A 13,755-nucleotide genomic window follows, 5' to 3' on the forward strand; every position below is an offset into this window, starting at 1 on the left:
GTGCCCTACCGACATGGTCTCTAGTATAGATTTGCTATTAGTCCAAGCTACACATCCTCTAGGCCTGCCTTTGGTTGCTTGTAACATATAGTGTACTCCCAGCTTTATCAATCATTGTTTTATGCCTGCCATAATTTCGATTCTAATGCCGCCACTGCTCTAACTTTGACCTTTGCTAGTTGTTGCAACGTACCATGGCCAATCTCCACACCTGTTTTGGCAATTGCCGATAATCTTGATCTTGCTAATTTCCACATCGCCTTATCATTGCCTTGACATCAGCCTGCTTCATGCTATGCCTTAACTAATGTTGTTGACTGATTCAAGCCAGTCATTCTCTTGCTGCACTTACCAATCTGTGTCATTTAGCTGGAACTGAGTTACCTATGTGCTATACCCTCTTTGATATTGGAATTGGAAGGATGCTACACCTTGTAATACTGCTTTGACAATGGCTGCTGCCATGTATGTGAACCTTAGAAGCCAAGACCACATTGCCCAGTCGCTAGTACCTATCCTAGACCCTAGCTTGCGTACTCCGACAAATACTGTGCCTACGAACTTATCCACACTTGGCAGAGCCTTAGAGACAGTATCCTACGCCTCTCTACCATGTGCTACATCCAATAGAAATGACAGACTCCGTGCCAGATTAACTAAGTTATACGAACCATTGAGAAGATCACTACCGGCCACTAACTTTAAAACTAACTGTAAGCCTATCCTGAGACCTAGCTGCTTAAAGTTGGCCCCTCCACCGGCCTTCTCGAATCTAAATACCCTACAGCTTAATAACTATATACCTAAGTCCTGTAATAATAAATCTGAAAAACCCATCCCAGTCAACAAAGTATCCAAGACTGCCCCCCTCAAAGGAGCGCTTCTCAATGCAAGATCGCTTGTCGCCCATGCTACCGATATTGCCAACCTAATCACTGAAGATAACTTGGACTTCCTCTCAATTACGGAAACATGGCTCCATGATGCAGCAGGACTCACACTTATGTTAGCTATTCCTGATGGCTACACTATAGTTAGACAAGACCGTGACAACGCCCGAGGTGGCGGTATTGCCATTATTGCTAAAACTGCTCTGGGACTTAGACTAGCACCTACCCATCTGTCTCAATCATGTGAAGTTCTTACGGCCACATTTCAGATAAATGACTCACAATCACTTACGATTCACCTAATATATAGACCGCCTGGCCCTCCTGGTTCCTTTGAGGAAGATCTGCATAACATAATCTCGAACAACCTTAAACCTACCTCGCAACTAATCCTACTAGGAGACTTCAATTTAGCTTTTAAAGACCAAACCGACAAAAACGCAACAGATATAGTCAACACAATCAACGCACTAGGCCTCTCCCAAAAAGTCAACAAACCTACCCAACTAAAAGGGAGAATACTGGACTGGATAGTGGACTTTAACTGCTCAGCTACTATCTCTTCCATCCTGCCATTACCATGGACAGACCACTTTCTGGTGTCATTCCACCTATCTACTATAAGACCTACTCCAATGGCTCAGCCATTAGCACCACCATGTTCAACTAGAAGCAAAAAAAGTATCACTGTAGAGAAAGTTATCCCTGCCATCTTGCCCACCCTCAATGCACTGCCAGAAAATCTTGATCCAGTATCCTAGTTCAGGAATTTAACAATATTATGCTCACCACTCTGGACAAAATAGCTCCTGTCAAACTGAGACCTAGTAAACCAGTAGCTCACTTAAACAAATGGTTCACACCTCAACTTAAAGACCTCTGCATTTTAAAGAATAAAAGTGAAACCAATTGGAGACTATGCCCCTCTAGTGAGAATAAAGCTAAATTAACCTCACTTTCCTCACACTATAAGAAGGAAATCTGCCTGGCAAAACGTAATTCCTATGATGAGCGTATTGCCAACTCTAATTCTAACATGAAAGAACTCTCTTCCATACTCAAGGAACTAGAGTCCCCAATTGCTATACCTGATGTCTGCACTAAGGACAAATCCTGGTGCACAGACATCCAGCACACCCTAGCCAATAAAATTAACACACTTCAAAATAAAATTCAACAAAAAAAAGAAGTACTGAACTTACAGCACTCGCCCAATACCCCTCTGCCTAATGTTTCACCACCGGCACACAATACTACCTTGCATTTTTCTAAAATATCTACCTTGGAGGTAGAAAAAATTATCCTGTCATTTAAGCCTTCATACTGCAAAGGTGATATCTGCCCAGCACAACTAATAAAAGATGCTGCCAGAGAACTATCCCCATTCATTACGAAACTGATAAATGGCTCATTTGCCACAGGTACCATCCCTGCGAACCTTAAACAATCATGGGTGCTCCCCCTTCTCAAGAAACAATCATTAGATCCTCTTATTCCCACAAATTACCGGCCCCTTACCACGGTCCCATTTTTACTCAAAATATTGGACAAAACTGCTTATATCCAAATTCAAAAACACCTTGAACTACACAAACTCCTAGGTAACAGACAATCTGGTTTCCGGCCATTACATGGAACAGAGACAGCCTTAATCGACCTAAAGTCCCAAATAGACAAGCAGGGAGACAAAGGGAGGACAGTACTCTTGCTCCTACTTGATCTTTCTGCCGCATTTGATCTGGTCAATCACAAGGTCCTATGCCGACACCTTGATTGTGCGGCCCATTTCTCCACTGGAGCCATCAAATGGATTGAGTCCTTCCTGAGTGAGAGAACTATGAGAGTCTTCTCCCCTTCGGCAGCCAGTGACCCAACACCCATCCTATGCGGTGTTCCCCAAGGTTCCTGCGTCTCGCCAACCCTTTACAATATCTTCACTAAGCCACTGTTTGACGATCTGGACCATTTGGGTGTCATCTATACTAATTACGCAGATGACACTCAGATTCTCCTCCCACTTTCTGGGGATCACATTACAGACACGGGATTAGTGAACAAAGTTTACCTTATCATCCAAGCATGGATGGCGACTCATGGCCTGTGCTTGAACGATGATAAGGCTGAGCTAATAATTTTGGGCTCACAGACCAATATTAAAAAACTAGGCCAAGAATTTTCCTCTTTTAATATTGACGGGAACACCATCAAAGTCTCTAAGGATGTAAAAACCCTTGGATTCTACTTGGACTCTACATTGTCCTTTGATAAACAGATCAAATCCCTTACCTCCTCTACAGCTTCACCTGCAGGCTACTCAGAGCTGGTAAGCCTTTCCTTTCTGACAACTGTTGCTTGATCCTGGCCAGAGCCCTAATACTCTCCAGAATTGACTACTGTAATGCCCTGTACAGTGGTGCTAATAAATCTACCATCCAAAAGCTCCAAACACTACAGAACAATGCCCTAAGAGCAGCCCTAGGCATAAATAAAAAAAAAACAATTTCCTCTTTGAGACGCCAGCACAAATGGTTATCTACATCTAATAAAATACAACTAAAAACCCTCTCCTTGACGCACAAAGCCCTTAATAACGCAGCCCCCAGCTACCTTACAGATAAACTCCAGAGAAAAACCTCTCTCAGACCTACCAGAACTGGGAATACTAATTATCTGACCATACCTAAATACAAGCTTACTACTATTGGTGGCAACAGTTTTACTGTAAAGGCTGCTAAATTCTGGAACTCACTGCCTCAAGATCTGAGAGCTGACCAACCCTACCTACATTTCAGAAAAAATTCAATAAAATACATTATCGCCACTGACCCTTAGTTCCCCTGCACCTGTTGTGGAATTGCCTACCTCTGAAGAGACCTCTTACCTGCAGTAATAGTGTATTACAGTGTCACATTTGAAGACCAAGTACAATCCAGTCTTCCTGTGTGCAATCTAGTCTACTTGTGAGCCTCAGTGATATACGTAGGGCCATACTTCTGTAATATATATCTTTGTACAGTGTTTATTGTTTATTCCTGTAACTATATAGGCCATTTTTATTCTTTACCATTATTTTGTACATTGTGTATATCTTGTAAACATGTAAATATTGTATCTTGTGCTCATGTTGCAACTTTGTAAGCTTTGCATTTCCATACTTCTGCGCCCTTTTACTTACGAGTCTGGTGCGCATAACAAATGAATAAACAAACAAACAAACAAACAAACAAACAAAAGCAACAGCCAAGTGAAGGTGCAAAATGTCATATGAGTGATCCTGTTCATTCTGACAATAAGTGACCAGTTAATAATCTCTGCACTGTTGAAAACAAATGCCTATCAATCACCTTTGGATAGCGATTCTAATTTGCTTACTGATTTAAAAACGAGAAAACAAGCAAATGAACGTGAGACAGGGAATTTCAACACACACAAAAAAGGAGACCAGACTATTGAGGTGTGTGAAAATTAAGAACAATAGGGGAACATATACAAGAAAAACCCAAAGAACAGAGAAACAGTTTTAAAAAAGAGTATCCAATGTGAACATAAAACGCAAGCTGAAGATTTGGGATCAACAGACAGATTATCCTCACTTGATAGTCAGAATACTTTTGATACCCATACAGAGGAAACAGTAGCTCAAAAGGAGGGTGCAGGTCAGTCACCTCAGGAATATTTTAAACCACGGATAATTCAAAGGACAGAAATGACAGGCTCCATGCAAAACACAGATAAGTGTCATGCGCCAGAAGTTTACAGGCTGTCATGTGACACTTGTGAAAATTTCCAGTAAAAAGGTTGCAGTGTAGGGAACACAAACAATGGAAAAAATACAATAAGTAATTGGTGTGTGAACACTAGTGGTCCCAAGTCAGAGGGGCAGTCAGTGGCTACAAATGGGTCATGAGCCCAAGAGAATAGACAAAGAAATTCAAAATGAAATGGACAAAAAGAAGGGTCAAATGTCATTTCATATGGACATTTGCCTAGCAAAGAGTCAAAAAGAGCTAAGAAAGTAAATCATGAAGTCAACAAGAATTCACACTTTGTATGTGTGCTAGAAGCGGTTGAAGATAGGTACTATGCTCCTATTACTACTGAAGAAAAATGTAACACATTTGCAATGATTGATGCAGGTGCCCAAGCAGCAATTATGTCAAAAGAACTAGTGAAAAGTATCAATGAAGGGAGATCCGCACACAATCACATAAAGGTGAGGCAAAACGAAGGCCATGTGCACAATTTAAATGGGCAAGAAATACCTATTGAAGGTGTCACTGAGGTTGACATAAAGATAGGGATGCATCAGATGAGACAGGAAGTGTTGATCACATCCATTAATGAAATACCCTTTCTCGTAGGGACGAATTGCCCGAAGAGGTTGTCGCCCCTCATTGATGGGGTAAATGGAGTATTGTGGTCCTTAGCTAAAAATCCATTGAGACCCAAGAAAATAATGACACAAAGCAACAGTGTGAAAGAATGCCACACCGTTGCTAAATCAGAAGGTGCAGCGGACGTATAACTTTAGAATGGCTGTGTGCCCAGCGTCACTGTCATTCTCATGTTTCAGAATGAAATGCAAGGAGAAAAATAGAAGTAGTCTTTGGAGATTTATTTGGAAATGGCAAATGGGAAACAGAAATAGATGAAAACACACTGCGTTTTTATCTAAATTAAGAAAAATGCAAACCAAATGTCACTCCAGAGATAAATAAAGAAAAGCCCATTTCAACCATCTCAGAAATACAAATGGCAGACGGGCTGCCATGGATTCCTATTCATGTGAATGGGCATCCGGAAATGATTTAAGGCAGTTTTAGCACTTGAACATGGAAGGAGTTTCATTAATGAAAAGGTACTCCAGCAAATAATTGACAGGGAGGAGATCCCAAAGTTCAGAATAAAGAATCAACACATTTTGGCCTAGAACACCGCGAGTTGGGACAAAGAATTATAGGAAGATGCATGTTAAAGATTACAATTGGTCCTAAGAGTTTCATCACAATGTGTGGATCGTGAGCGGGACACAAAACAAATTCTATTTGGGAAATAACATCATGTGTATGGTCTTAAACTTTCTTAATCAAAAGGTTTGGTCCAAGTTGGATGGAGCTGCGCCTGAATTCGAAGACAAAAGACAGGCTTACGATTGCACCCAAATGACACTATATGCAGTTGAACTGCAGGTGAAATAGGATATTACCATTCCCGCATTCACCAGACAAGTTACAGTAGCATTAAAATACAGAAAAGGACAACAGGTAAAAGGTTCTGATGCATTTGTATGCCTAAATGAATCCATGAGGCAGCAAGAGTTAGAATGCGGATATACGCCACTGAAGGGGATTGGGGATGAACCCATTCAGATCCTGGTGGACAATAAAGGGAGTCAAGACATTAATTTGGAAGAGGATTCAGCAATAGGAATGGCAATACAGAAGTCGTACTACACTGCCAATTTCAGTAACCCAGTGACAGTAATATTCCTGAAAGCAATGTGACTGCACAGGGTGAGTTGCCAGAATCTATGGATTCTAAACCTAAAGGAATCTTTCAAATTCAGTCTGTGTACCCTTATGAGCCAAGTGAAATAGTGTGCTGTCATCAAGATGATTGTAATCTATTCGAATTAAGCAAATCTAAAAGAGAAAAGCAGCATATTGAAATGGAGGTCAATGTTCCAAAATATTTGAGTGAAGCAACCCTCCAAAGAGATACTGCCTCATGATTAGAGGAAATTACAGAGGTTCCTCCTTTGGAGGACTTCCCAGAGTTCTCTAAAATGGTCGAAGAAAAAATTCAAGCTGCAGATGCTTACACAAGTAAAGAAGAAAAAGACCAATTGAGAAAAATATTTGTGGAATTCAAACAGGTTTTTGCCAAAATGCCTATGATTGTGGGTTAACCTATTTTCATGTTGCCATACTACGAGAAGGACATGATAGGGAGCCAGTATTTGTGCAACAGTATAGGTTTCTGGCATGTTTAGAATCACTAGCTGAAATAATCTAAAATCTAGAGGAATCATTAGGCCTATTCAGAGTACATCAAATAACCCTATATTAGGTGTGCTAAAACCTAATGGCCAATTGCGCTTGTGTGCAGATCTACGAGAACTAAACGAAAAGGTACCTTTTTCAAGGTGGACCCTTCCATTTATTGATCAGGGTCTTGCACAGGTTCACGGGTCAAAGGTGTTTATCACATTAGACCTTACAGCTGGATACGGTTGTGTGTGTCACGCCCCCATCCACGCTCCTCTCTGACACACCCCGAAACCCGACCCCCACCACCACGAAAACACGGCAGGCACATAAAGCACACCAGGTCCCCACACGTGTCAGGACACGCTCTCACCTGCAGGCCTGCCGGCAAGGGGTTGGCCAGGAACGTCAACGCCGACTTCTGCCTCGTTCCCCGTTCCGGCGTTGGCAGTTGCCGTGGAGACGCGCCACAGGCGTCCTGCAACGTCTCTGTTTCCGACGCCTGGGGAGCCCTTCTCGGCACGTTCGATCACGTGACGGGTGACGGAATCATGGTCACGTGATCGCGGTTCAGCATTCAAAAGCGACGCGCTGACTGCCATTCAGCGCTTCACAGCTGATTCCTGTTTGGCGTTCTACGGACTACGGACTAACCTTGCTACCTCGACCTCGGATTGATTCTTGGATACTGATTTGGTTCTTCCCCTCATTTGTACCTTTGCCTGGAACTTGCTACCTCCTGGATACGACCTTGGCTCCTCTCTCGGATTGGTTTGGATTATCTTTTTTGTACCTTTGCTGGAACTTGCTATCTCCTGGACACGACCTCGGTTTTCCCATCGGACTGCTGTTGGATTTCCCTTTGTTACAGCTTTTGACTCTGTTTTTTGGATCACGTACCATTCAGGACTCCTCTACCTGTTTGGCTCATAGTTTCAAGTTTCCTGTATCAGGTGGTGACTACACCTTCTCAAGTGCCTTGCCAGGCTGCCACCCTGTCGTCAACCTCTGCCGGCTGCCTCAGACAACATTCCCTACACCAACATTGGGTTCCGACTAACTACTCAGGGTAAGCCCCCTTGTAGATTCATTAAGTATTCGGGTCTGGGTTTGTGTTTATTATCTAACCCACTTGTTTGCCTTACAGTGGTCGAGGAGGGCATCTTCCGGCATTCCTGGTTACGGCTGACGACATTCACCAACTGTGGCTTCAAGGATCGCTCAGGCAGTAACTCATTGTTTGCTCGAGTGGCACTTGGGGACAGAGGTATCATCGTCTACACGACCATCAAGTCTTGACAGAGTGCCACTAGCTTAAGATATTCAAAATTTGTTTGCATTTTCTTTTGACAAAATCACAAAATGCGTGATCCCGGACTCCTTTTGGGTATGTCAATAGTGGGAGTGAGTTTGGGATATTCTTCAACAAGGCACTGCCTGCTGCAGCTGAAAGGGGGACAATAGTTTATGTGGATGATATGCTAATAAAAAATTAAGTTCTGAAAAGCCACTTCAATGAGATTAGACATGTGCTCAGTCATCTACAGAAGGCTGGGACAAAAGTATCTTTACAGAAAACACAGTGGTGCAGAAAAAAGGTAAACTTCCTAGGTCATGAAGTGACAGAATATGGATTAAGCCCACAAAAGAAAAAGGCAACCCTCGTTTCCGGTTTCTCGACATCACAGCCAATCAGGCCACAGCAACTACTGGCTCCTGATTGGCTGGACGACGCACACCCTCCAACTCTCTCATGACGGCTTCATTTCAGCAGCAGGCTCCCAGAACTTCTGACGGTGACCGCACGGCTCCGTGCACCGGCTTTCACCTCGGAGGACACAGCGCTCCGCCAGGCAGCCAGGAACACAGATGTGCCCCTGGGCACGCAGCTGTGCCTGTTGCAAGACAAGAGAGAGGGAAACATAGGACCCCCTCAGGTCATTTCTACTACTATACTTTCAGTGGAGAGTGAGTGCAGCTCTCAGAACAAGGATGCCAAACAGCCCTCCTTCATGGCATGCCTATTCTCTCATTTTTCTCCCCCGCTGGCAGATTCCATATGATGCAGTGCTCACCTTGGAACACAGACACGAGTCGAGTCTCAGTTTGATCTACAACACTTGGGGATCACCCGGCACTCCAGGAGCCCTCCCACCCATTCAAGGTATCCCCTGCACACTTACTACTGACTCATTACTGCATATGCAACTGATTCATTCTTGTTCTCCACACTATATGGCCCCTGTCTACTCTAGTGAGTTCATACTTGTAGAAGATACCAGGCTTTGGCTCTTCTGCTTACGTAGGCATCTCACACAGAGTTTCTCCACAGAGACACACTAATCTGCATTTCGAACAGAACCTGTGCACTCTATCGGTGACAAGCGTGTTTGTCTCTTGTCTAAACCTGGTGAACAGCCCTGTTTTCTGCAGACTGCCAACCGGGGAGGTTGCCCTATCAAGAGATTCTCCACAAGGTTTCTGTGGTGAGACATTTATTCAATACGTCCACCATAGCATTTCAGAGGTAGTAGTAACTATTTCTTACCCTGGAATCTCACCAGCCCCATTTTTCGTTTTTAAGATTTTTAAATTTCTAAATAATTCTCTGACACATAAAACATTTTTGTTTACTAATTTGCCTAGAAATGTCCAGAATGGAAACAAAATTCTACCAAGAGGACATAAGATTTATTTCTTTTTTCTCTCTTGGTTTGTCTGTTTTAGGGGCCGCTCATTCGCCCCGAAGAAGGTGGCTAACACGCACAAATACACATCTCTCTGACGCAATTTCAAGATGGATGGTACTGCCGCCGAAACGTTTTTTTCATGCAAGGGGGAAAAATGAACCCACTGTTTGGGGTTCTGTGACTAACATGGTTGATGTGATTTGTACACATTTGGTGGCATGACCACTACTTCTCCCCCTGCTACGTTGGCATATAGCTATCGGGACAATTTTTACCGGTAGAATCTACTAGAATAGGCAGATCGAAGACTGCTGGAATTACATAAAACTTTCTATGAAGGATGCAAGGTAGAAAAAGTCTATGCACCAGATATTTTTAATCTGGGCATTTTCTAAGAACAGAGGTTTTTTGATTGATTCATTTATGTGTTTATTTACATTTAGAACACATATGTGTTTCATGCTATGCTCTTGATTTTCTTCAAAATACTCATTTTTAAGTCTCATGTTGTGTTTTTTGACTTCTTTTTCAAACCACACTATTTCAAGGATTATAATATGTTTAATGTAGTTTTGCTTATGACACAAATATATGTTTTGGTCTGTCCTTTTTGAATTTTGTTTATATATGTAAGTGTTTACAAGAAAACGTTATGCTTTTTTCAATTCAATTAATTCATATCCACAGCCACCTTTGTGTATGTGGTTTTTCTTCCTGTACAATTTCATGGGCTACTAATCTTGGGATACAGTTCATTAGTAAAATTGGCAAAGGTTCCCCGATAAATATGTTTTTCTTCATTTAATGACAAAATCGGGTGGAGCCTTTCCCAGTAGCAGCACTACCCCTAAGTCTGCTACTCTTCACCATGGGCATACCGAACCTTCAGGTGTGGATTTCTAATTTAGACAACTACATGTTGTCCTTTCAGATAGGTGATTTTGGGCAACGGGGCATTAGGACCCAACACACTGGGGCACTGGCCCACCCATCAAGGCAATGTTTAGAAGAAACCCTGCTCAGTGCCTCCAAATTGTGCATAGATACACCTTAGTGTATATATATATTCAATTTCTCTTGAGTGGGCAGACATTCCAGCAAGGCTTGCGGAACAGGACTCTGCTGCACACAAATTAAGGTAGAAAGTGCCACCTTAAGTTATACTGAGGAGCAAACATCAGATTTACTTTCAGGACCATCATTCTTTTATCCTACGGGACCAAATACACCTGTGCCTTCAACAAACACAGGAGAGCATCTCTTAAAACTTAAGAAAAAGGTCTTCCGGACGGAACTGCATGGCCATTTTCTTAAAGAATATCTAAGAGCCAGCATTATCCCGACCGATCTAATTGTTCGAAATTAACTTTGTCTGTTTTTAGAAGACAAAGAATATACCACAAATTTCAGTTATATCGCTACTAAGGCAGTAGGGACCTTATGGTCCTCACTATTACAACTGCACAGAGGATCAGTTCAGAACTACAAAAGATCCTGGATGATGAAGAGACGAAGTTTACAAATAACACTCTCATCACAGATGCTAGAAATCAAATAGAGGCAATCAACAAACAGTTTGCCACCTTCAAAACAAATACCCTGGCAAGGAAAACCAATAAACTACAGAAAGACATTAAAGAATTTAAAACAGAATTGGTGTATCCTTACACAACCGAAGAATACTCTAAAAACATTAAATAGTCAGGGACTACCCAGCCTGGCCAGCAGAGACCAAGGAGGAGAGGGGTGACTTTCTCAGGGTCAAGCAGTAGTTTGTCAAGCGGCAACTCCAACTACAACTACAACCCTTTCAATATAACCAATTTGGTCAACCACAACCACAAAATTACCCACCACCACCTCCTCCACCTTTTTTAGGACGAGGAGGGGTAGGAGGAGGATGGGGCCCCCCACCATGGAATCTCGGTTTCCAAGGCCAACACAGACGACCGAGACGTCGGAGGAGATAAACCCAGAGGCAGACCAGGATTTACCAATCATCAATCTGGCAAATATTCAACTTACAGCCACACAAATTACGGTATTATCAAAGGGTCTATCATTTGTACCGTCTGGCAATACAGATTGGTATAATACCGAGATGGAAATACGACATTTCATACGCACTGTGAGATTACGCTAATTTTTCCAAGAGCATGAAGACATTGAAACCTCCAATGACACTGTACTTCACCCAAAATCTACTTTCACTCCCTCTGACAATCAAATCCCTGATGATCTAGTGACATTTGAGAGATGTGTTCTGCGAGATCTCAGAGATATGAGTAAGAGGAGTGGCCCAAAAAGACATCAAAATATTACCCGAGCAGAAAGGGAAGCCCTTTCCGAACTATCCAAAAGATCTGAGCTAATCATAAAACACGCTGACAAGGGAGGCGGCATAGTGACCATGAAATCTGAACAGTACTATCGAATGGTCATGGAACTACTGAATGACTCTGAAAGCTATAAAATACTTAAAAAAGATCCAACTAAAGATTTGAAAATAGAAATTGCTGCAATGGTCTCCTTTGCACTACAAAGGGACTGGATGGGCCTCATTACGACCCTGGCGTTAAGGGTTTAACGGCGCCGTAAAAGGTGTCGGAGCCGTTAAACCCTTAACACCTGATTACGAGGTCCCTTTGCAGGACCCAACCTTAACGGCTGGTTTTACCAGTCGTTAAAGTAGGGTGCCGCAAAGGGACCTTGGTGCTAAGTACGGTGCCGCAATTTGCGGCACTGTACTTAGCGCCTTCCCCATTCCCATTGAGCCCTATGGGACAAAAATGGGAATGGGGAAGGGCCCATGGTGAATGGGGAATTACCGCCCCGCCAACCTTGGAATGGGGCGGTAATTCCGCCATTCACCATGGCGGACCCTGGCATGGACCATGGTGCTAATAGCACCATGGTTTAACGCCGGGGTCATAATGAGGCACAAAGAGTATGAATTCCTCTTGACAACACAAGGCAGAACTCCCTGCCTATACGCCCTACCTAAGATCCATAAAGACTCTACCAACCCCCCAGGGAGAGCAATTGTCTCTGGCTGTGGGTCGATATTAGAACCTTTATGTAAATGTGTTGACCATTTTTTAAAACCCATAAGCAGAACCACAGAAACATATATCCGGGACACTATGCACACCATTCAGCTATTCAAAAATGTGGACTTTGATCCACTTAAACAGCTACTGGTGACTTTAGACATTAAGGGGGTCATTCCAAGGTTGGAGGTAAGGAATTACCGGCACCGGTAAGGGTGCCGATGCCAGTAATCCCTTACCTCCCTATTCCGAGGTCCCTTTGCGGGTCCTTCCTTACCTCCTGCTTTTAGCAGGAGTTAAGTACGGGACCCGCAAAGGTACTTCGGAGGTAATTACGGTACCATAATTTACGGTGCCGTAATTACCTTCTTCCCCATTCCCATTGAGCCCTATGGGGCAAAAATGGGAATGGGGAAGGGCAAAAGGTGAATGTGGAATTACTGGTCCCTCCAACCCTGGAATGGACCGGTAATTACTCCATTCACCATGCCGGATTTGGGACGGTTTCGGAGGCAACTATGGAGATAATTACTCCATGGTTAGCTCCAAACCCGGAATGAGGCCCACAGTCACTATACACCAGCATCCCTCAACAGGCCGCGATTGACTGTGTGTATGAATACCTTATCACAGCCGACATACAGACCAAGGCCCCACCAGAATTCATCATCGAAGTAATGACATTAGCCCTATGTAAAAATGTCTTTGAGTTCGACAAACAGTTCTACCTACAGACGAAGGGAACCGCCATGGGGGCAACATTCGCCCCGAGTTTGGCAATTCTATTCATGGCCAACTTTGAGTGGAAATTTCTACTCAATCAAACCAAAAGGTGGAGGGAAAATATTAAACAATGGCGTTGGTACATAGATAGCATGTTTTGTCTATGGGAGGGATCAGAAGCAGCACTGCAAGAGTTCTTCACATGGCTTAATACATGCAGCCCTGACATTTAATTCACATTGAATACAGTAACTCAACCATCCACTTCCTGGATCTTATAATTGAACATAATCAAGGTAAATTAGCTTGAACTACTTTTCGCAAACCCACAGAACGCAACACCCTATTGCATTTTGAGAGCAATTACCCTCAGCACATCAAAGAGAATTTACCATATGGACAATTTTTGAGACTC

The sequence above is a fragment of the Ambystoma mexicanum genome, chromosome 1p (genome assembly GCF_040938575.1).
Source record: "Ambystoma mexicanum isolate Mex_15411 chromosome 1p, UKY_AmexF1_1, whole genome shotgun sequence".
NCBI lineage: Eukaryota > Metazoa > Chordata > Amphibia > Caudata > Ambystomatidae > Ambystoma > Ambystoma mexicanum.